Source organism: Hevea brasiliensis, unplaced genomic scaffold, assembly GCF_030052815.1.
Source record: "Hevea brasiliensis isolate MT/VB/25A 57/8 unplaced genomic scaffold, ASM3005281v1 Scaf498, whole genome shotgun sequence".
NCBI lineage: Eukaryota > Viridiplantae > Streptophyta > Magnoliopsida > Malpighiales > Euphorbiaceae > Hevea > Hevea brasiliensis.
This window is the reverse complement of record NW_026615026.1, coordinates 12,461-38,631: the sequence shown is the minus strand read 5'-3', so window position 1 is coordinate 38,631 and position 26,171 is coordinate 12,461. Positions and strand designations below refer to the sequence as shown.

At 30.9% G+C, this 26,171-nt stretch overlaps 2 long non-coding RNA genes and 1 pseudogene across 3 annotated transcripts; 2 read left to right on the top strand and 1 right to left on the bottom strand.

Moving 5' to 3' along the window:
* The first annotated feature begins 1,631 nt into the window (after nucleotides 1–1,631).
* Nucleotides 1,632–11,279, top strand: LOC131177463 (uncharacterized). 2 transcript variants are annotated; one of them, XR_009146934.1, is made up of 5 exons: nucleotides 1,632–2,775; nucleotides 2,847–2,937; nucleotides 5,080–5,307; nucleotides 6,039–6,103; nucleotides 11,087–11,279. It is a non-coding gene; the product is annotated as an uncharacterized LOC131177463 (long non-coding RNA). The 2 variants fall into 2 exon arrangements; XR_009146933.1 differs by lacking the exon at nucleotides 5,080–5,307.
* A 10-nt stretch (nucleotides 11,280–11,289) lies between these two features.
* Nucleotides 11,290–11,824, top strand: LOC131177462 (uncharacterized). Its single transcript, XR_009146932.1, has 3 exons — nucleotides 11,290–11,375; nucleotides 11,508–11,612; nucleotides 11,727–11,824. It is a non-coding gene; the product is annotated as an uncharacterized LOC131177462 (long non-coding RNA).
* Nucleotides 11,825–14,452: 2,628 nt separating this feature from the next.
* On the bottom strand, nucleotides 14,453–17,436 carry LOC110661913 (TPR repeat-containing thioredoxin TTL4-like; annotated as a pseudogene).
* Between the last annotated feature and the right edge of the window lie 8,735 nt (nucleotides 17,437–26,171).

The following is a 26,171-nucleotide window of genomic DNA, read 5'->3' as shown; positions in this document are numbered from 1 at the left end:
TTTCGGTTTCAAATTTTACTTAAAACGTTAGAAACCGATTCCTATCGGTTTCTATTTTCTTTTATTATATTTAGAAACCGATTTATGTCGGTTTCTAATTGAAAGTAATTTAGAAACCGATTGCTTTCGGTTTCAAATATTAAATTGTTCTCTAATTATATTTATAATTTCTATATTATTTACTAAATTTTCAAAATAGAAACCGATTATTATCGGTTTCTAATTTTCACGATGCTTAGAAAGCGATAACTTTCGGTTTCAAAATTTATCGATTATATATTTGATTTAATAAATTTTAAAGTAAAGTTAGAAACCGATTTACATCGGTTTCAAAATCAATGAAATTTTAAAATAAATTAGGAACCGATTTATATCGGTTTCTAATTCTTTTAGTTATATTTAGAAACCGATAGCTTTGGTTTCAAAAATTAAAGTGTTATCTAATTATTTTTATTTAATTTTAATTTTAATTATATAGAATTATATTAATTTTATTTTCATAAAACTATAGGGATAATTTAATTTCAAATATATATATTATATTAATTTTTTTTCAACTATATTAATTTTTTATACCATTCTAGAGAAATGTCTTTCATAAACTTACGCTATTAAAATAATTTAAATCAATAATTAATTATATTTATAAAAATAAAAAAATATTTACAAGTAAATACTAATTTAATACTAGCTCCATTCTATGTCAATAATTTTTAAAATTTTTTATAAGAATTAAAAAATTATTGGATAAATATTTTTATAAAAATAATATTAAAAATTAATTAAAATTTCTTTATAATATCATTGAAATGTAAAAATATGTGAAAAAAATAAATATATTGAGAATAATAATAATTAAAGTAAAGTTAAAAAATAATTAATATTTTCATAATTTTATAAAATAACAAATAAAATAGAAATTTTTTTTTTAAATGAGAGTGCTAAATTACATAAAACTACGTAGTTTTAAGGATAGGTGACCTTAACAAACCTAAAACGCTCCTCTGTTCTTCATTGCCGCCCCTTGCTTCTTAAAGTTTCGATCACTCCTAGGCAGCGCCCTCGGTTGAGCAGTGTCTTCTTTGTCAAACTGCTTTGTTGCATTCCTTCACGAAGCTCATCGTTCAAATTTTGTGCATTTTTACCTCTATTTTCAAGTGAAGCTCCTGTAATTTTCTATTTCCCTCTCTCTCACTCTCTTTTTTTGTTTATTTGTTTTTTTTTTATTCCTTCTTTCTGTGTTCGGATCTTGGTAGAAATTTCATATGCTCTATCCCATAGAAAAGGCAATTATGTAAAAAAATTAAATGGTGAGAGTAAAATAAGGCGCATAAAGAAAAATACTCAGCAGCTCCTCTATATCATTAGGCCATTGAGTCACGCCGCCGCCTCCCCCGTCCCCAAAGCCCCAGCTCCCTCTTACCTCTTTCTTCCCATTCCTCACATCTTTGTCTTGCCGCATCACCAAGCAATTCGTGGTGCTTTGCAGTGAGTACTTGAATTTTCACTTTTGATTAACAAACCATTGCCTCTTCTCTTCCATAATTTCCCAAACCAATGGTTCATTCCACGGTTGTGAGATCTCATTTTTTTTTTTTTTTGTTTCCATGTGAAGCTGCATCGTGGGTTTTGAATTTTTGGTTTAATAGTACAGAGTATCTGCGGTTACATTTACTGTTCCGTTGATTAGGGTTTTGGTTTTAATTCCTTAGAAACTTCCATTGGCGGTTTAAGATTTGTGCCACAACTCATAAGCATGTTCTTTTAGCTGTCACGTTGGCAATGCAATTTTTCCTTTAAATTCAATTTATTTAGTACAATATTTAGTTTATCTGTTTACTTTTGGTAGATCAAATCGACTTTTTAGATGGGCTTGAACACATTATTTGCTAAATAATGGTTTCATGTGAGTGGGTTAACATGAAAGAAAGCCTTGAACACAAACCTTCTGTTTTATGCCAATAAATCAAAACTTGAAAGACTAGGTATCATCTCTACCTGTTTAACCTAACGATGTGGATAAGTATATTTTACAGATGGATAATTTTATTGCATTAATTATGAATTGTATAAAATCCACAACATGAGCATTCAAACTCATAAGTTATCCTATGGAAGTGGAACAAAGATAAATATGCAGAAATGAAATGATGGGTTGGATAAGGCATGAATGCATTTGTATGAAGGTGGAAATAGCACCCAGTGAGGAAAATTTGAGAGATGAAAGATTGAGATGCTTTGTATATATGCATTGTATATTAGTGATATAACCAGTATCAGTATGAAAGGTTGGACATATTGAAATTGCAGGAGAAAAAATTGAGAGGGAGATTTTGCATATGGTGGTCAATAATCCGATCCTAGATCTAATGTAGAAGAAGATAGAGACTAGTTACATTGTGTTCTGACTAGTTGTAGCAGTGAAAATGTTGAATGAAATCAATGAATCTTTCAAGAAGGAAAATGTATATGTAATGCTATAAATCAGCTTATTAAATTGATATTGAAGTCTTAATTACAAGTTGGTATTATTACTAGCTTTTTATTTAGAAAGGTCAAGCACTATCAAAATTTGGATGTGACTGTATTTCATTTGGGATTCTGGTTTGGTTATAAAAGTTCTCTTTAAATTGTAGCTGCCAATGAGGAATATTTTTTCCTGAATCCTGACAAGCTTTGAACTGCTTAAACTGCACAGGTCAAGAATCCGTTTGAAGAAAATGAAATAGTTGGAATTACAAATTATATTGACTTTGGGTTTGAGTTGCAGACAAGGTATTCAAAGTGCAAATTTAGTCTATAACTGAAGCAATTATATCTGATTTTAATATGATCATATTTTAAAGGGTTGATGATGCCAATACATCAAAGAATATCCCAGAATCCACCTTTCAAGTTGCTGCATCCTGGCAGGCCAATAAAAATTTCTTATTGAAGGTAGCACTCCTGATACATTATCATGCTAAAGTGTGATGAATTATTTAATTTTGGTTGGTTTTCTTGATGTAGGACAGCTGCAAGGTGAGTATTTGAACTATATTTTGGAATTATTTGAAAGCTAGTATGAGTACAAATTTAGGTATTCTGCCTGGTATTCTGCCTGGCTGATGAATAATGAATAATCATTTGCCATTGGTATTCTGCCTGGCTGCAACTCATTACCAAACGTCTTTGCCCTTTGGCATTTACCCCCTCTCTCTCTCTCTCTTCTATACCATTACGTCTCGTCCTTCTTCTTTTCTGTTCGTAGCTAAGGACTAAGGTGCAAAATTTACCCATTTAAGGCATCAAAAATTCCATCCCTTCCAGTGCTTAAAAGAATTTTTGCCGTCTTTTTACCCTTCTACTTTTCTTATTTTGTACATATGTTTGGTCCGTTTTCATGTCAAAAGTTTTCACCTTTTTTTTATTTGGTAGACTTTCAATTTTTATATTTGGATAAATATGTCTAGTGATGTTCTTATAATACCAATTATTATATTTAAAATATAATAAATTAAATTTTTGCAAAAAAAAATATCAATGAATTTTATATCAACAACAATTAACTCTTATTCCAAATTAGTTAAGATCCATAATACTATTTTTTTTATCATTTAATTCTATTAACATATCAAATCTTTATCAATATTCATAACTTATAAATCATCTAGTATTACTTTTATTTACGTTATTTTAATTTTTTTTATTTTTTTCACTATTTTAATTAATTATTTCTATTTTATTTTCAACATGTATCATATGCTTTATTTATCATGTGTAATCATTTTTAATTTTATCTATTATAATATTTATACAATATTACTTGTCTCGCCATTTCCCCTCTAATTTAAAGCTACATTCTTTTGTAAGATGGAAGCTAAATAGATTTTAAGTTTGAAATTTAATTAGTAAAAAAAAATTATAGGGCCACGTGTAGTACTATGGGAGGGTGACAATGAGGATTGTCCCACAAATGATTTAAGCGGTGGATCCAACATACCAACTAGAGTTTGGGTGATTATGGCAAAAACTTAGCGTACAAATTACATTTTGCGATTGCTATTTCTGTGTAACCCTATATCCCTATTTTAAGGAATAAGGTCCAGCCCACATTAGCCTCTGGGTCCACTCTTCATAATCTTGTTTCCTCTCCATTAATCATCATTATATGTTCACGTTCTTTCTCTTTGTTAGTTACAATATTTAAAAAAATAAATAAATAAAACAATTTTAGTTATTTACAAAAAGTATTTTAAAAATCAATTAAATAAAATTTTAATTGATGATTAGTTCCCATCCAAGCCAGTTTGATTTCTTATTTTGAACTTCAAAGGCATTAAAAATTATAGTTAGGTGTAAGTTTAAAAGTGAGATTAAGTGGTAATTAGGATCAACATAGTTAGTAAACCTAGTGTCGTCTCTTATAAGTAAGGGGTCATGAATAGAAATCCAACTCTATTCCCATAACATATGCGTAAGAGATTGAGAAAATGAAAGGTAAAATTAGGAACCAAAACATAAATAAATATGTATATTTAACTTATTTTATACGTAAATTGCATCATGCCTATTGTGCTTTAAATCTATAATAAAAAAAGATTAAATAAGAATTTCTGAAAAAAATAAATATAAATAATGATACTAAATTTACATAAAATAAAGAAATTAATCACAACATTTTTAATTTATGAAAATTTTTTAATTAAATTTAATTTATCTTGAATCTACAATATAATACATATAGTAAATTTTTTATGTAAAATAAATAAAATTAAAATATTCTAAAAAATTCTCTAAATATATATATATATATATATATATATATATATATATATATATATATATATATAATTTGATGTATTGTGAATCCACTATGGTAAAATTTTCAAGTAAAATAAATAAACTACCAACAAATGCTTATTCTTATTGTATGTACATGGGATGACAATAATCAAGCTAGTATAATTAACCTGAATACTGACATATTAACATCATAGAATACAAGCAGTAGAATACAGCCTGGGAAATCATTTGTATGATTGTATGATTTCATAAATGAATTCTAATTTCGTGTTTTTTTTTTTTTTTTTTTTATAGGTATGTATATTCCATTTGGTTCTTCGAGCACTTGACCTTTGTTGGTTTGTCTCTATCTCTATTATCTTTAACCTTACCAATTTGGTGCGATTTTTCTTACATCATCAGGTGTCAAATTGGATTTGAAGTTGCTATCTTTAGCAATAGATCTATTTTATTAAATACTCAGGAGAATTTTAAGCTGAAGGCAAGTATATATCAGCTTAGGTTGGGTTGAAACTGAGTGAGGTCCTTTTCTCTTTGCATTTTTCAGCATGAGAATTTGTTTCATTCATGGTTGTATAAGCAAACAGGAGGCTTGATTACATTTCAAATGCCTTTAATAATCTTCTGCTTGCAATGAATGCCAATTGTTGGATCTGAGATAATATTTTAGTTTTACATTTAAGAAGATGGATCTTGTCATTGTGAAAATGGACTAGTACATCATGCCAAGCGGCCCCATGTTGCATGGTAGAACCAGAAACTCTCAGGCCACCATGTTGTGCAGGGTTTGAGAAGATAGAGAAGAGAAATATAGGTTTTATTTTAGGAAAAATTGTTATTTAGTCTTTCTATTTTATTCTTTAGTCCGTCTATCCAATTTAAATTAAGTTTTCTATTAGTCAATGTGATGCAATGTGTAGTGTGTAGAGATAATTACATGAACAAATCTTCAAAGAACAGCAAAGGTTTAATCCAAAACTTCAAGAAGAAAGAGATAAAAATAAAGTAAAGAAACTTTATTGAAAATTGAAGAAATAAATAAAATTACAAATAAAAGATTGTATGTTTATTTTATTGCTATACTAATATCTATTTTTTCATGTCCTTTAATTTTAATGATTATTATGTTTTTTAATTTTATACTATTATGCCATATAATGTAGTTATTTATTTATTTATTTACTTTGAGGTGTTAAATTTTATACAATAATTTACTTACGGAATTTCTTTTTTTTTTTTTTTTTTAACTACAGTCTGTCTCATTCTCTTTTGGTCACTATCTCTCGTTATTTTGTCCCTTGCTTTCAGTATCACACAGGTAAGTAATATTTTAATATGGCGTTTTAATTTGTAGATGCATGCATATCAATTTTTGAGGTGATAATTTTTTCTATTTGTAGAAATTTTGTAACATCTCTCATTGTTCTCGGGGTGCAAATTTTATGTTGTGCACTTGGAGAACTAATGGGAGATCTTCTTGAATTTTACAAATATATGACATGTCATTATCATGCATTATTGGTAGAGATGATACAATTCTAATTAGGTTAGGGCCTTACCTTTCAACGCATGATTGGGGATATGATGTAATTACGATATATGACATATCATTACTAATATTCACTTAATTATTACAATTGCTATTAGGAAAATGGGATCGGATCGGAGATGGATGTATGCTAGGTTAAAAGATGGTCTATTGACCTCAGAATTCATAGAAGGTATTGAACAATTCATAACATTTGCTAAGCAACATCCAGTGGATGGATGGGGATAAGCGAAGTGTCCATGTAATCATCGAAAGTGTCGAATCGTAATTATCTTGATGAGAATACAATTCGGTTACATTTGATGAAGCATGGATTTGTGCCATATTATTATAAATGGATTCTACATGGGAACCCGCACAAGTAATATTGATAGTCAAAACATAAATGTTATGATAGCGGAGTCTGTTCAAGAGGTTGATAATAGCACAAGCAATACCTATGAGCAAATGGTAATGGATGCGAGTCTGATTTCTTCGAGGATGTAATGGAGGAGCCTCCAAATCCATCACTCAAAAATTGTATGACATGTTGCAAGTTGTTAATCAAGAGGTGTGGCAGTTGTGAAAGCCATTCGCGACTCTCGGTTGTTGCAAGGATGTTGAACATCAAGGCGAACATCATTTGTCGAAGGTGTTTTGATGACATTTGTCAACTTATGAAAGAGGTGTTCTGGATGAAAATTTAATAGTGAAAACTTTTACGATCTGAAGAAGTTGGTTCAAGCATTGGGCCTACTGTTGAGAAGATTCATTGTTGTACTAATGGATGTATGTTATATTGAAATTTGAAGATAGTGAGTTAACGAATTGCAAATTTTGTGACCATCCACGGTTCAAGCGACATAGTCAGGCGCTTCTAATTTTCAAACCAATGTGCCACATAAGAAAATGTACTACTTTCCTCTCACACAGAGATTGCAAAGATTATATGCTTGAATGCAACAAAGAAAAGAAATGAGATGGCATCGAGCATGACCATGAAGATGGGGTAATGTGTCATTGTTCGATGCAACTACATGGAAGCATTTTAATAAAACACATCCTTCATTTCTTCTTGAGGTTGGAATGTAAGGCTAGGATTTGTGCACGATGGGTTTCAACCATTCGGTCGATCACGGACAACAATATTCATCTTGGCAGTCATTGTCACTCCTTACAATTTGCCTCCTTGGTTATGTATGAAGGAAGAGTATATGTTCCTAACGGTACTAGTTCTGGTCAGAAACCCAAAAGACAAATTGGATGTGTACTTGACCCCTTATTGCGAGTTGAAACGATTGTGGGAAGTTGGAGTTGAGACATATGATGCATCAAAGAAGAATAATTTTAATATGAGGTTGCGTTATTATGGACAATAAGTGATTTCCTGCATATTCAATGTTATCGGTTGGAGCACAAGCAAGGCGCTTGTCCATATTGTAGGGACGATTCAGATGCATTCACATTGACAAAGGGTGGTAAACAATCATGGTTTGACAATCACCGTAAATTCTTACCAGCTAACCATCCTTTTAGACGGAATAAAATTGCTTTTAGAAAGAACAAGACAGTTACAAAAAGTGCTCCCCCCATTCTATCTGGTGAGGAAATTTTAGAACAAATAGAACATCTAGGATTAATGTGTGTCACAGATATGGGTGCAGATGAGAATAACAGTTGCAAAGCAAAAAACACGGGTTGGAAGAGACGGAGCATTTTTTGGGATTTGCCATATTGGAGTACTAACATGCTTCGCCACAACTTGGATGTCATGCATATAGAGAAAAATGTATTTGAAAATATTTTTAATACTGTGATGAATGTTGAAGGGAAGACGAAGGACAATGCAAAATCAAGAGAAGATTTGAAAGAGTTTTGTCACCGGCACTGAGTTAGAGAGGATATGGCAACAGAAAGTATCCTAAAGCATGTTACACATTAGACAAACAATCAAAAGCGATGTTGTGTGAATGGCTTAAAAATCTTAGATTCCCAGATGGTTATGTGTCAAACATGGGTAGGTGTATAGACATGAGAAAACTAAAGTTGTTTGGGATGAAAAGCCATGATTGTCATGTCTTTATGCAAAGATTACTCCCAATAGCATTTAGGGAATTGCTTCCAAAAAATGTGTGGCAAGCATTGACCGAATTGAGCAATTTCTTTAGAGAGTTAACTTCAACAACACTTAGAGAAGAAGCCATGTTACTCAATGAAGAGATTCCTATTATATTATGTAAACTAGGCGTATATTCCCTCCAAGTTTCTTTGACTCCATGGAACATCTCGAGTGCATTTGGCTTATGAAGCATGGATTCTTTGGTCTGTGCAATATCGGTGGATGTATCCATTTGAGAGGTAACTAGTTTAATGTATTGTTTTTTACTATCATTACATGGAGAAATAAAAACTTTGTTGTGACTAAATAGTAAATGGTAAAGGTACCTTAGGAAGTTAAAAAATAATGTGAAAAATAAAGCCAAAGTGGAAGGTTCCATATGCAATGCATACTTAGTTGAAGAAGCATCGTCATTCTGCGCTCATTATTTTGAACCCCATGTCAACACAAGGCATCGAAAGGTTCCACGCAATGATGATCTGATCGAACATATGGATGAACATCTAGGAATCTATCAATTTTCACTCATTCAGGTAGGCCACTGGAAAAGGAAAGGTTAGATATCTCACGAACAAGAATTTCAAGCGGCACAAATGTACATCTTGTTGAATTGTATAGAAGTAAAACCGTACATTGAGTAAGTTTTCTAATATTCAATTATTATAATTGTTGCAATGCCATTATTGATTCCAAACATGTAATTAACTATTTTCATTGTGTGCAGCATTTTTGTTAATGAGTTACACATGGCCAATCCAAATATCAATGATAAACAAGTTGATGAGAAACTAGGCGTGAATTTGATAAGTGGTTCAATCAATATGTTCACAATCCCTCCAACAATATATCAAGCCAGTTTTTAAAGGATCTATCAAAGGGTCCATTAAGAAGTGTTATGTGCTACAATAGTTATGTAGTTAATGGTTATAAATTTCACACTAAAGGTTATGGTTCGCATAGGCAGCGATGAGCAGTGGGGTATGTATCAAGGGGACTAATTACAGTACTAATGAAAGTGACTACTATGGATAATTAATTAAAGTGCTACGATTGGAGTACCCTGAATTACCAATCAAAAGAACTGTATTGTTTAAATGTGATTGGTTTGATCCAACACCAAACGTGGGAACAAAGATTCATCCAAAATATAAACTTGTGGATATTAATAATAAAAGATCCTTCAATAGGTATGAACCATTTGTTCTTGCTATCTAAGCTGCTCAGGTGAATTATTCCATATATCCAAGCTTAAAGCGTGACAAGGATGATTGGTGGGCTGTGTTCAAAATCAAAGCGAGATCTGTTATTGATCTTCCTGAGCAAGTGAATGTGACAACCCCCTGCACGGGAAGAACCATTTCAAGAAGATGAAATGGAATTCCCTTTGATTCAAATTGACGATGATGATGATCAACAACAATATTTGAATGATCAAAATGGTGTACTAGTTGAAATTAATGAAGAGGATGTTGCAAATGAAGAAGAGCTTGAATTGGACTCAGAAAGCGATGAGGAATGCGATGATGTATATGATAGTGATACTAATTAGAATTAGGTATTTCTCTTAATGAATTTATATTTCTAAACTTGAAGTATAAATTCTAACTAATTTCATCGTATTATGTAACATAAGTTGAATGAAGATAACTAATTAATACAATTATGTATGCAGGATGCGAGGCAGTCGCGGGGAGGTTTGTTGGGTCATTCACGTCAGGCGATTACATGCGAGGATGAGCCCAATGATCAACTAGACCAATCTACACAGGTCGGCCTCGGGTTCCTTCACGATCCTTTGGGAGGTCGGCACGGATCGAGAGGGTCTCTTGCTTCAACCTGACAAGATCGAGCTATACCTCCACCTCCACCGCCACCACCTATTACCCCATCTTACGAGCACGCAATTGGATCAACCTGCGGTCATGAAGGTCATTCGGTTGGGCCAGCACCAATATCATCGATGGAGGGCCTATCACTCACTACATTTGGAAGTAAGAAAAGAAATACGCTCATTAATGGCACGTAAGTATTTAAAATTAATTAACTTTATCTATGATTTGGTATTTCATATCATTGGGAATTGAAATCTTGTGTTTCTACATTTACATAAAATCAATATATTTCTTGTCTTTCTTTTATGCAGGTTACATCCATCCGAGGAATGTGCTAAGAAGATGAAGAATATCTTCAAGGAGAGGATGGACCGGAGGCCTTTGTTGGAAAACTATCACGCCTGAAACAAAAGAGTTTTACTGGGATGAATTTCAAGTAATAAAATAAATATTTAAATATTAGCTATCAGATAACTAATTTGCATAGTTTATGAAACCTCAAAAAAGAATGTTATGAACAAATATCATTTAAGTGATGAGAATTTGTGAATTAATGTAAAAGAACACAATTGAAGTATATTAATGCTTAAATGATCTATATGTACAGCTTGTGTGATATTGAAAATATATATTGTTGTGAGTTGTTGTAGTTGGGGTGGATGTTATTTATTGTTGAGAATATATGAAGTGTTTTTAACAGGTGCAATTAATACCTAATAACTAGGTTGGATTGTCCAAAATTTAGGGGAAATGCTGTCAATTTTTTTCTAAAATATTATCATACTAATACAACTGTCTTAATTTTTATTTATTTTATACCAGAAATACTTTGATTGGCAAGAGGTGACTCCACTAGTAAAGGAAGCTTGGAGGCGTAAGGCTGCAGAGCGCTATAAGGCCCTAATGTGCAATGTCAGGAAAGGAAAATCCAAGGTCATCGTGCCTAATAGTACAATGCAAAAATGGAAGGAGGCATGGAGTAGCCCAGAGTTTAAAGCCAAGAGCCATCAATTCACTGCTACTTAGTTGTAGTGAGATAGGGGGAGTTGGGGCAGGCATCTCTAGACACACAGGGGGTTCAGTTTCACATGCTACTCACGCAGATAGAATGGTAATGATTTCATATTTACTATAGGATGGTAATGATTTCATATTTACTAGTTTTGTTATTGTCTGTCTACATATTAGTAGCAAATAATCGAACATTATTATAAACATCACTAAAATCATTATATCTTTTCAGGAAGCCCAGCTTGGCCGAAGACCTTTTCCTTATGAACTTTTCCATAAGACCCACACTAGGAAAGGCACCTCCGATATGGTTGATTCACGAGCGCAATCAATTAAGGTAAGTGAACAAGTATTTTATGTCTTTCAATTATATGAAAAAAATGAATAAGTGAGTTTGTTTATTCAATTGCCAAGAAAAATAAATTTAAAATATGTGTATTGACTTATGCAGGATGCATTTTTGGCGCTTAAGGAGCAGTCGTCTCAACCACAAGAGGGGTGCAGTGACCCTCCTATTGTAGATGAGGTCGCACTATATTATCAAGTTGTTGTGTGTGATAAGAATAACAGGGTTTATGGCATTGGATCTCAAGCATCAATTTTTTACCCTAGCTCATCACATGGATCATCTTCTACTGCATCCTATTGTGCTCAGTCAGAGGCAATGCAGGAAGAGATTCAACAATTGCATCAGACTATTGCAACGCTCAAGGATAGTTTGGTTGCAATGGAGGAGAGAGATCGACAACGCGAGTTGATGCTAGAGGAGAGATATAGACAACGTGAGCAGACATTGGAGGAGCGCATGCAACAAATGATGCAAAACATGATGTCACAAATGATGCAGTGCAGCGGTTCTGACCCCAACTCCACATGCGACTCATCAAGATGATGGTAGAGAGGTGATAGTGGTGATGAGTGATTATCTTGTTGATGACAAGTAGCTTGTTTTTGTTATTATGATATTTTATTTTTCCATACGGTATATTATTGTCATAACCCTTCACTGTCATATTTATATATAATATTGGTGATATTTGATATTTGATAGCGATATTATAAATATTATGATATTGAGCATTTAAAATTAATATTATATTATATGCTTCAATACAGAAATAATATATTAAATAAAAAATAAAAATTTTCTACTAGTAATTTGAAACGGATTAAAACGAATTTTTCCGTTTCTAATCCAACAACACAAGTATCGGTTTGAAATTTAGAAACCGATTTGCGGAATTTCTGTTTCAAAAAATTGAAACGAAATATCGCTTTTAAATTAAAGCGGAATTTGAAACCGAATATATGCGGTTTCTAAATTTGAAACGGAATAGTGGTTTGAAAATAGATTCAGAATTTGAAACGGACGCCATTTTCCGTTTCAAATTCATTTAGAAACTTGCGGATTTAAAACTGAATATTTCGGTTTCAAATCGGTTTCTAAATGTATTTAGAAACCGATTTTAACTGATTTGAAACCGAATATTCGGTTTCAAATCTCCTTTTTTCTTGTAGTGAAAGATAAAACTAAAAACAACTAAAATGATCAAGAATTCAATCTTAAACAAACAACTCCCCGGCAACGGCGCCAAAAACTTGATGCGTCCCAACCGCAAGTGCACGGGTCGTACAAGTAGTATAGAAAAATATCGATCCCACGAGGAGTTGTGTTAATGATTGAATTTTCGATATAAAAGTTGACTAAATTGAAGTATTTATGAGATTAAAATGATGAATTAATGGGTAATGGAGTATGAAATCTAAATGTGCAAAATTAATATTCTATTCAACAATGTATTAATTAAACTAAAATTGCATCAAATAGAAATAAGCAAGTTCAAATATGGCAATATTTAAATTGGCAAATGATTAAATTCGATTAGAAATTAACAATGGTAAAAAGCTGATTCCGGAGTTCGGGATTTCATATTCGAGCTATTTTGGGATTTTAAATTGGTTGTCCAATCTTATGAAACTTATGAGTTTTAAGGAGATTAATTCTTAAATCCTTTGAATTCCCTTTCGGGTGAGACAAAGAGTGCCTTAATCAAACTAATCCTACTTTCGTGGAGTTAGAATTAATTAAGACCCATTAAGTTCCTTAATTAATCTGTGAATCCTCTTAATCCTTAGCCTATTTCTAGGTCTAAGTTAATTAAGTCCAATTTCCTGATTATCTATCACAAGGCCTTCTCCTTTGATTGCTTCAACCATGGATTAAGAACATTACTCAATGGGATCCTACATTAAGCATGTCATTAAGCTTACAAGAAGTGAATAAAACTCATTAAGGCCACAAAATATGGATTACCCAATCAAAATCCACAAATATCTCAAATATTACAACCCTTACTCCAATCAAAAGTAAACTACTCACTATCCATAATGCTTACAAGATATGATGAGTTTAAATGGAAATAAAGCTTTAATCTAAGCTAAGAAGTAAGGAATTAAACACTAGAAATGTAGAAAAGTGTAAAGAAAGAAAGAAATCTGCAAATCTTAGTTGAAAATGGTGTGGAAGGTGGAAATGACTCTTCAAATTCTGCTTAGCCTCCTCCTTTCTTTCTTTGCTCCTTGCCTCCCTTTTAAAATGAGAAAATGGGACTATTTATAGCATTTTTCTGACATGGAGCCCTAAAATGGTATGTTCTAGGAGGAATTATTTGAGGGAATCTCACGACTCATTAATGAACTCTTCATGGGATGCATAAGTGGTGCATAAGTTATGCAGTCCCTTATGCGCTTACTGTTCTCAGGTCACTTATGCGAAGCTGCATGACTTGGTGCATAGGTTATGCACAAATTCGTGAATGTGCATAAGGGAGGTGAGAATGTGCATAAGCTATGCAGTCTCCTTATGCACATTTCGGCTAGTTCTGGAACAGTGATCTTCCTCCTTATGCAGAACTGCATAGCTTATGCGGCAAGTTATGCACAGTTTGGTCAATGCATATTTCAGCTTGAAAACTTGTTTTTGGCATCTTTTTGCTGTAGAAGACACTCCTCAATGGCAAAATTCTCTTTAGTCCTTCAAAAACACCATTTTTCCTACAAAACAAAGTAAAAATTACAAATTAGTGCAAAATTGACAACTATGAAAAACTAACTAATTAACTAATGAAATTAGCTAAAAATGACTAATAATCAAATAAAATGATTGTGAAATTAGACCTAAATGACTATGCAAAATGTGTGCATCACATGCTTCATCTGGTTCTTCATGTCCCTACCCCTATGCTTCTTATGCTGTTGTGCTTTGGCCTCTAACAATCCCTCGCTCACCTCGTCATCGTCTGGTGCTTCTTTATGCAAGATCTCATAGTCTTGTATTGAAGCTTCCCATTTTTCCAACTATATCACCAAAATAAACATCAGATTAAGTAGAAATTCTTCATTATGTAAGATTTGTGATAAACCCATAAATCTTATGGCAAAAAATTAGGATTTCTTGGTTAAGCAATTATGTTTGGTTATTGATGATCTGCAGCTAAATTTTAGTGATTAAAGGAGCATAATATGATAGCTAAAAATTACAGCATTATAATTATAATTTTTGGATCCTTTTTTAAGTAATTAAGAGTCCAAAATCTAAAATTTGAAATTGAAATTTTCTAGATATTGATATTTTGTATTATATGTAATAGTGACCTTAGCGTAGCAATCTGCTCTCCTTAATCTAGCCTTGGAGTAATTAGGGCGCACATTGAGAGCAACATTGCAGTCCTCCACAGCTTTTTCATACTGGCCAAGCTTAGACCGGCAGGCGGCTCTGTTGCATAATAAAACCGAGTTGTAAGGATCATGTTCAAGTCCTTCACCGTATGCATTTGATGCTTCATAGAATTTTGCTGCCTTGAAAAGCTGATTTCCTGTTGATCGAGCTGCTGCCACAGCTCTCGCCTTCCTCATTACCATGTTTGCTTCTTTATTGTTTGAATCAAGCCTCGTTGCTCGTTGAGCCGCAGCCAATGCATCATCAAATCTGCCAATGTTCAACCATTATTATCAGCCTCTCATATATTAACATATATATAAATTGGGAAATTCTTATCCATCATGGACCCAAGATACAATCATGTGAAACTAATATATTTAATAGGTGGGTCTCACCATATATCTTGTGTCTTGGTCTATGATAGACTGGGTCTATGCTAGAAAAATCCATATAAACATATATATAATGGCTTGTCTCAAAACTTGAATCCCACCCACAATGCTCAACAACATAATCAAGGGATTGAGGCATTGAGCTATTCATAACAGGAAATTTTCAACATATATATTATTTTTCTTTGAGAAATTATTAACCCATTTACATAAAGAGATTAGAAAGTTGAATGTTTAAACCCTTTTAGAGCTAAAGTAAAAAATAAATCAACCCATGTCAATCATTTGGGAATATTTAGGCAAGTTGATGACTGGTGGGTAGGGGTTCACATTTTACATAGCCTTGACTTTGGTTCCACTTTTTCTAGCAAGAATTTAGCCTTTTGAGTTGTTCCCCAACACAATACTCCCGTAGTGCAATTATAGTTTACACATGACTGAAAATTGTATCACTAACCTGCCGACAGCCATGTCGACCTGTGTTCGTACCATTAACAAATTTGCATTACAAATAGGGCCAAAATATTTGGTACATTCATCATCTTGGAAATTTGGAGCCTTTGTCAATGCTTCGTCTGCTTCTTGGTGCCTATGTAGCTTTATCAGGGCGTCTGCTTGCAATGCATATATCTTTTCAGTGCATAACAAAAGTGACCCATGTTAGTCTCAGGGTAAACAATAACATATGGAGAATGTTACAAGATATATGATAAATTTAGTGCCTTACTGGAGGTGCCGAATCTGTACCAGAAGAAATGGCAGCCTGTGTCTCCTTGATCAAGGCGTTCCAGTCTCGTTGTCTTCGAGCCTCGGTGCACTTGTTGAGATGGACCTGAAGACCTTTAGCTTTGGCAATCTCTACGTGATCAGCTTCTGGTCCTGAATGTTTGTATTGATATATAGCTTTCTCTCCATCCCCTAATCTATACAAGGTAGATGCAAAAAATGTTTAGGAAATTAGCACTGTCGGCCATGAATCACTTGTCTTAGAACACTAACATGACAATAACTTATAATTATCACCTGAGATACAAATTTGCTAAACGATGGTGAGCTCTATGATAATGAGGTTCAATTCGAATGGCTTCCCTGCACTCGAAAACTGCCTCAAGAAGTCTACCTAGAGCTGTCAATGCCGCACTTTTATTACTTCGATAAGAAGCTTTATTGGGATCGATGGAGATTGCTGCATCATAAAAAGCCAATGCCTCTGCAAAATTCCCATTCTTATAATCTTCATTGCCCATAATTTTCAATTGTTCAGGATCCATTCTAGTAGAGAGAGCCCTGCATAAGGAACCTCCAGGCTGCTCTGCACTTGGTTTCTGATCTTCAAATGGTTTCTCCACTACATTTTCCATCACGCTATTTGGGTATTTCCCATTAGGCATTTGGTTCACTTCTCTTGCAGGCTGAGGAAGGTAATCAAGAAAAATATATGAATCGTTATTTCCACCACCACCTCCCCCTGATTGCCTCAGGTTACCTAAATTGCCAAAAAGCATGACATTGCTAGATGAAGCCCGGACAAGCGTGCTATTTCCTTTAGTCTTTTGGTGATCAGCAATCATGTTTTCAAGCTCGCCGAAGATGCTAACTGCCTCCTTGAATATCTTCCTACCTCGACGAGGATAACCATAGTTTTGGTTATTAAAATGAACTTGAACAGGCGATATTTTTGTTGCTTCCTCTGGAGGTTGCGATATTTTTGTTGCTTCCTCCGCAGGTTTACTCCCATAATTTTGTTGGTGCTGTGGAGGATGGTGATGTTGTTGTTGCTGTACAGCAGGGATCTTGGGTTGATCAAGAGCTTTTGTGATAGGTTTTAGAGGACCATCTGATATGGGTGGTGAGTTATCTAAAAATGCAGCCTCATCAGAGCCACTCCTCCGCCTCTTTGGCGTAGTCGGCGTCCAGACACAGGTTTCTCCGCTCAACGTGATAAGTTAACTAGAAGAAAGGGTTCTTCTTGGCAAAAAATTTCCCCGTCCAAAAACTGCATTGAATAGGCCGCAACTAGTTCTCTTATGAGGTGAAGAGTCTCCCATTTCTCGTTAATTCTTATTGACGATGCAGTTGCTATGATAGGGAAGAATTGTATATTTTCATGCCAAAGAAGGCATTAAAATCTAAATACAAATACACAAACATTACTGTTTTGGGTTGACATAGAACACAATGAAATCAAAGCCTAGATGAAAATTAAACCGGAAAAATAAAAAGAAAAAGAAAAAGAATTATAAGGTGGGAGAAGAGAAGTGGGGTTTGAAACTAGCCTAGCCCCATTAGATGAATTACAAGCCCTCCTGGACTGGCAACCATGAAAGAAAGTCAGCTAAATGATATTAGACGGCATAACGCTGGTGAAAGCGAGAAAGAAATTTCCGTCCAAGTGGGAAAACAAATGGTAATTAACTTACACTTATTTGTGTTAATTTTTGGTATCTTGTGTGGTGATAAAAGGGAAGCAAGAGACTCGGTCTTATTTGAATCTTGGATCCCTAGATTTTTAGAAAAGAAAAGAGGTTCATTTTTTCCTTTGCATTTGGAGAATTGGTCACTATCGATCCTCTCTCAGTCGAATATCCTTTGCAGCAAATACTAATACATAACATGAAATCAACATATAGAGAGGAGGGCACCTTGGCTTGCGGAAAATATCTAGCGCATAAGATATATATTGTAGGATCAATATATGGTGAACTGAGTTGAGATAAAAAAAAATATATATACTTTGAGCATCCCACGTTTGTGCACAGTTATCTCTTTATTATTACTATTATTGTTCTACCAAACATTTCTTTTTGTCTTCCATCCTTCCATTGACTAGTTGGTGTGTGCTCTCTAATTGCATACATATATAAAGATTCAATTTTTACCCTAAAATTTAGATGTGTAACCAAAATTAACGCATAGTCACATGAAATTAATATAAATTAAAAAAATGCCATAAAAATTATGAAAATTATTAAATGTACAGAGAGTAATATCTTTTTACTCATATAAATATAAAATTTAGTTTTATAATTATTTAAATATAAAAAGTTTAAGAGTATCTAAAATTTCTCCTATGCGCATGTAAGGATTTTTTTTTTTTTTTTTTTTTTTTTTTTTTTTTTTTGTAATTTGATTATATATGTAAAGGAGTTCAACTTGTGTCCTCCAGGCAAGGACAGACCCAATGGATGACAGAAGGTACTAACTTTAAAGATTTTAATTTTTAATTTTGAGGAATTTTTAATAAGAACATGCATTTAATAGATTTTTATTTTATTTATTCAAAAAATTTTTAGTTAAATTTTTTTACTCAATTAAAAAAAAATTAATAAATCCATATGTTAATAATTTAAAAAGATTATTTTTTTTATTAACTCGTATTTTAAAATTCACTTTTAAGTAATAAAAAATTTTAAAAGATTTAAATTTGTGAGTAAAATCACAACACACAGGTTAGAATTTTGTATCTGTCCAACAATAGACTCTAGGGGTTGAAAAATAGTCATTGCTCTTAAAAAAATTTTAATTTTTAATTAAGAATAGTTAAAACTAGTCAAATTCTCGTGTTCCGTGCAAATAATTATAAATGTTAAATTATTTAATTGATATTTTAATATAAAATTAATTTATCTTATATTTTGATAAATGTATATTGTTAAAACTAAATATAAAATAAAATTAGATATAAAAAATATAAACACTTTCATTAAATTAAAAATATATTACTTTTATTAGGTATTATATTATATCTCTCTTTATTTTAAAATGTTTAAAAAAACATTTGCTTCTTAATTTTGCTCTTTTCTATATTTTAAGTTTTATTTTTAATAATATACATGCTTTGATATAAACTAAAATTGTCTGCATGTTTTACATATTCTATAACAATCCATAATTTTTTTTTTTTTTTTTTACAAATAATACTAAATTAAATAATAATAATATATAATAATAAATAAAAAAAAAAAAAAAAAATTCAAAATTAAAAAAAAAAAAACTCTAGTAAATATGTAAGAATTTGTCTTTATTTAAACTTTAAAGAATATTTGACTTAACTCATAAAAATCAATTTAAAAGCTATTATAAACTTATAAATATTTAAAATTTATTTAGTTAAAATATTTATAAGTGATTGATAAATAATTTATGTGTTTAAAAAGAAATAGCTTATAAATATATTTATTATTAAAATGACAAACAAAGATATAAATTGATATTTATGATGAAATTTTAAAAATTAAATTAAAATAATATAATAAAATACTTAATTAAATTAGATTATAAGTACAACACTTATAAACGTTAAAATGAAAAACTGCATCCTTCTAATTTTTTTTTAACTTATATACTTAATTTATAAGTTCGAAAATTAATATATATATATATATATATATATATATATATATATATATATATATATATATATATATATAAAGGAGTTCAACTTGTGTCTCCCAGGCAACGACAGACCCAAGGGATAACAGAAGCTTACTAACTTTAAAGATTTTAATTTTTAATTTTGAGGAATTTTTCATATGAACATGTATTTAATAGATTCTCATCTCTTCAAAAAACTTTTGATTGATTTTTTTATTCAATTAAAAAAAATTATGAACACATATTTTAATAATTTAAAGAAATTATTTTTTATTGATTCATATTTTAAAATTCGCTTTTAAGTAATAAAAAATTTTAAAAGATTTAAATTTGTGAGTAAAATCACAACACACAAGTTAGAATTTTGCACATGTCCAACAATGGACTCTAGGGATTGAAAAAGAGTCATTGTCCTTAAAAAAATTAATTTTTAATTTAGAATAATTCAAACTAATCAAATTACCACGCCATGCATGAATAATTATAAATGCTAAATTATTTAATTGATATTTTAATATAAAATTAATTTTATCTTATATTTTAATAAATATATATTATTAAAATCGAATATAAAGTGAAATTAGACATAGAAGATGTAAACACTTTTATTAAATTAAAATATAATATTTTTATTAGATATTACATAATATCTCTCTTTATTTTGAAATGTTTTAAAAACATTTGCTTCTTAATTTTTACTTTTTTTTATATATTTTAAGTTTTATTTTTTATTTTAATTTTTTTATTTTTAATGCACAAGAGTTGATATAAACTAAAGTTGCGCCCTGCACATTTTACATATTCTATACAATCCATTCGTTTTAATGAAGTTTTCAAATACATTCCTAAATTTAATAGGAAATATTCATAATAATATCCAAGAATTTCATAGAAAAGTTCAAAATTCTCTTAATAAAAAAAAATAGAAACTCTTGTATATATGTAAGAATTTGTCTTTATTTAAACCTTAGAGGATATCTTACTTAAATTATAAAAATTAGTTTATAAATTAATTTAAATTTATAAATATTTAAAATTTTAAGTAGTTACATATTTGATTAAAGTGTTTCTAAGTAACTGATAATCAGTTAATGTGTTTGGTAAAAAATAGATTATAAGCATATTTATTTTTAAAATAATAAACAAGGAATAAATGAGATTTATGATAAAATTTTAAAAATTAAATAATGATAATATAGTAAAATATTTAATTAAACTATATTATAAGTAAAGGGCTTATAAGTACCAAAATAAAAAATTAAATCCTCCTAACTTGTTTTTTTAGCTTATGAATTGAATTAATAAGCCTATATATTATTATAAACAAATAGATTCATATATTTAAAACTTATAAGCTGGTTTGACTAGCTTATAAACTAAGATAAATATATTTTTAATATATTTATATAGATATAAAATAATCTATTCAATCAAATCAACTGAAAGAAAAATCAAGAACAATTATATTTCAAAAAATTAAGAACAATTAGAAGTCTATTTAGGTAATACAGCCTAAATTTCTTTTTTTTTAATTTTATAATTTAAATTTTCTAAAGGTAAAACATAGGGTTTTGATTTAGTTTTAGAAAATTAATTGTTTTTTTACATGTAACAAAAAGAAAACAACTCATAAAATTACAAAAAAAAAAAGACCAAATAAAAAAGTTTATTTTCACCTCCAAACTTTAAAAACTTTCTGTTCGATTCCGTACACATTCGTCTCTCTCAAATAGAAATCCATCTTTTGACATACCCACTTCGGTGGAGTAAATCCCGCCAACAGACATGAGAATTCAGATCCCATATTTCTGGGACAATGTTGAAACATAACCATGGTATCTCTACATATTGGAGCGTAACCGAGCAATCAATTTTTTAGGATAGTTTAGCGAAGTAAGTTCCTTTTATTTTTGTTCTGAATATTGCTTGCAATTCATTATATATAGCATTTGTCCTAATTAATAGGTAGTATAAGAAGGACAGCTTCATTAAACAAAATAGATACAATGGATGGGCATATTTTTTTAATACCAAATAGGTGTGTTATACCAATATTAAATTTTTTAATTTTTTATTAATTTTAAATTTTTAAAAAAATAGTAAAAACTTGAAATTCTAAAAAAAAAAAAAATAGAAAAGCTGTTTAGATAGATATTATTGTGAGTTTCTCATTATTTCAACCTTTATATATTTATATAGACTTTTATTTTTATTTATTTATTATTTTTTTATTATTAATTTATTTATTATATAAATATATAGATAGATATTTTTATATTAATTAATATTCATGAATTAAAAATATTAATGAATATAATAATTAATATAGTTATATTTGATAAATATTAATTTAAGATTATAAAATTTCAATTAGTTCAATTAAAATTTAAAAAAATAGAAAAAATTAAAAAATTTATAAAATTAAAAAAATAAAATACTAAACAAAGAGAGAATCACTTTCTTTTTTATTTAACTTTAATGTAGATAGATAGATAAATATAGATATAGATATAAATATAAATAGATCATTAGTTTGAATATTCAAAATTCCATAGAAATTAGTTCAGTAGGTTTTAGATAGAAAGAAAATCTCAAGCAATTGATGTGGAGAGTGAGACTTGAGCTCCATATTCTCAATCTCCAATGGTAAACCGTAAATTGGAAGTGGTGGAAAATAAATGCCCACAGTTTTTTTCCATAAAAATTGAAGTCCAAGTTAGTCTGTTAAAAAAAAATTCCAAGTTATTTTTAAAATAAAAGTATAAATAAAATAGAAGAAAAAATACATATATCACATGACGTTTTTTATATTTAAATTATCAGTATTAAAATTCTTAAATTTTAAATATAAAAAATATTGTTAAAATAAATTCTCAAATCTAATAAATAATTTTTGCAGTGAATAATTATATATATATATATATATATTATTTAAAAATAATTTTACCTTTTTTCTAATCTAATTGAAAATTTGATTAAAAACTGTTATTTTTTTATATAAGCATTATTTAATACCAATAATTAGATTTATAGATAAACTAAAATTAAATAAAATTATTATTTTAATTATGCCATGTGTCAAATAATTGTGAACACACATGTGCAAGTTTTTGTTAACCAAATTTTGAGTCTATAGCTTTCATATATATATATATATATATAAATAAACTCTCACATCTAACAAAATTTTTATGACCTCTATATTTAAATGTTGCATTGATCATTGATTGATATTTTTAATTGATCAGATTAAATAAAAAAATTTAACGTGCCAATATTTTAATAATTTAAAAGATTATTTTTTTTATTGCTTGAATTAAATTAAAAAAAAATTAAAAGGCCATATTTTTTAAAATTTCTTTTAGATAATAAAAAAAATAGAAAGAATCAAACTATAAATAGAGTACATAAGACTCTTAAGAACAAATATTGTTGTCGCGACTCATATTCTGAGCCAAGTCGGCACTAGGACTTAGTTCAGCATAAGGCCCCTAAAGCTTATAGTAAGTCTAATTATTATTTACCCAACTTTAAAGCCCATATTTAAGCCCATTTTCAATAGATTAACCAGATAGAGTCTGACAATAAACTAGACTATCTAACGGAGAGTTTTTAGCTCGCCCAACTTGTGATCCCATTATATATAAATATGGGGAGCTCAGTTCACTCTCATAATCTACAATCAATCAGTTTTATTAAATGGGAGTTTAGCTCCCTCATCCAACACATATATCCATCCCATTCAACCATACATTCATAATATTAAGTTTACAACTTCAATTAATAATCTTCTACAGCCTCAAATCAATAAAATATTTCTAGCACATGCGGAGTTCTAGAGTTTAAATCAATAACATAACATAAGTATAAATACAACGATTAATAGACCTGTGAGGAAGAAAACAAGTAAGTCATTCTATAGCCTAAAAAAAAAGGATGAACAAGAGTGAGCATTCGACTCATAAAGTAAGCTATTGATTTTACATACAATTTCTATAACTATCTAAGTCTAGTGCATCCCTAAGAATGAAACATATCATCTTCACTCAATTCAAACAAGTCAAGTCATAATCAGACCAAAGGCAATCTGGAGCACTCACACACTAGTGTGTCAAATCCATACTCACACATATATATTTATGGGAGTTGATCCCCAATACAGCTTTCTTAGTTCCAACTTCTGCAAGTGATATCAACTCAAAGCCGAACTTTCTCTTAATATCCAAATGCGGGGGCTAGTGAGATCAACTCGAGCCGCGCCTACCTCAACTTTTCCATAATAAGGATCGGGCCCCAGTGAATTAAGCTCCAACCGCGTCTACCCGTCCTACCCATATCTATATACACACCACATGCATACCGACTCACATACGCAGCTCCTGATTGCCGCAAAGCAATAACCACAGCAATGTCATTAAATACAAATGCAATACAAGGCATGCCTAGCAAATAGCTATGTACATATATCTATAAGTGATGCATGAACGTGCCTTGAATATATAATAATATTGAAATTATAAGTAAAATTAATATCTACTCACAGTACTTCACAAAGTCACTGCGGTGGTTGGGCAGAGGAGGAAGGCTAGCCCGACTCACCTAAACAATTATATTACAAATTTATCAATATTTACTTAAAGCAAAACTTTAAAGAATCAAAGGACATCCTAAGTTTTACCAAAAATTCGACAGAGTTTCTCTTATACCTAAAGCCTATCCAACTTACAAAATGATCCAAATAATACTTCTAAATCACATCCCCCATATCCACATCTCATCAATATCATATGGCTCCTTCTAGGCCCTCCAAAACAGGCAATACTCACAAAATTGAAAACATACGTTTTAGTCTCTAAAACTAATATTTTATTAAAAAATCCTTCAAAAGAGCTCTAAAATTTCTAAAATTTTGCCCCACGGTCCTTAACAATATTACAAAGCTAATGCAAAAGAAATTGAAATTTTCTAACTACCCATGAATATTTTATAGACTTTTATTCTAAATCCAGCACTAGTTAATTGAAGAAACTTGAGTTCAGGTTTATCTACATCAATTCTGACACTTGGAACGTGTTTGAGGTGTCTCAAAATGGTAGGATAGATTATAAGTTTGACCCAATTCCGAAGCGACTCCGACAACTTATCTGTCCGGCCTGGAATTGCAGATTTGGGTGATGGTCAAATTTCTATGAAACAAAGGTACCTATGCGAAGCCCACAACACTAGGGGTTAAAATAAAATTATTACAAAATTAAGTAAGCTCATTTGAAGCTAAAAAAAATACTGTGAAGTCCATGGGACTCATCGAATTTTTTATGTCAAAAAATTTTGAACTTTATATTGTCGTGAAGCTCTCGTCGAGTGGAGCACACTGGTACTCTCAAAATTTCTGTGGGGCTTCCGGTTTGGGTGAAATTTAGCCCAAATTTCAAAATAGGCTAAAATTTTCTGGGCTAAAATTGGACAATCCGCTCAATGAAAATTTGTGATCTTAGTGTCTATGGAAAGCTCTCGAGGAGTAGAAGGTGTTTGGGATAAGACCCGATCTGATTGGTGGCCGGATCGACCAAATTTTGGCCTAAAAGACCAAAAGTCACGCTGCACGTGAAGGCTTCTTTGGATGCGTTTTCTAGCCACATGGGACATCGGCCAATGGTGGGAAGGCTTGGGGGTGGTGCACTGGTGACTGGGGAAGGGAGAGGCGAGGGGAGATGAGAGAGAAATCAAGGGGGAAAGGGGTGCTGTCAGGCTCGCCGAAGTAGGGGAGAAAAAGAAGGAAAAACGGCTTGCCTGATTCGACCAGTCTAATCTGGTCCGATTTGATTCAGTCAGCCCGATTCAGAATACCCAAAATTAAATTTTTACTCTACCCTGAAACCTAAAATAAGGCCTGAAAGTTTCCAAAAAATTTCAAAAAACTCAGAAAAATTCGTGGAGTCAAAATATATTTTTAAATTTGCCACGTGGTCTTTAAATTAATTTCTAAAAATTAATGAAATTTATTATTTTAAGAAAATTAAACCCGATTTTTAAAATTCAGAAAATTTCAAATAAATTTCCAAAATATTTAATAAAATACTAATATTTACATATAAAATAATTATATTAAAAATTCAGGGTGTTACATTTTTCCCCCCTTATAAAAATTCGTCCTTGAATTTTACACAAGGCAGATAGAAATACAGGATTACATATTGAATAAGTACGAGTACTTGCTGCGTATATCTTGCTTTGACTCCCAAGTGTATTCTTCCACTGACTGGCTCCACTATAAAACCTTAACCATAGAGAACCGCTTTGACATTAGCTGCCTCATCTGATAGTCCACAATGGCTATAGGCTGCTCCTTGAAGGTCAAGTTCTCATTCAACTCTACTACATCTGGTTACAACACATGTGAAGGGTCAAG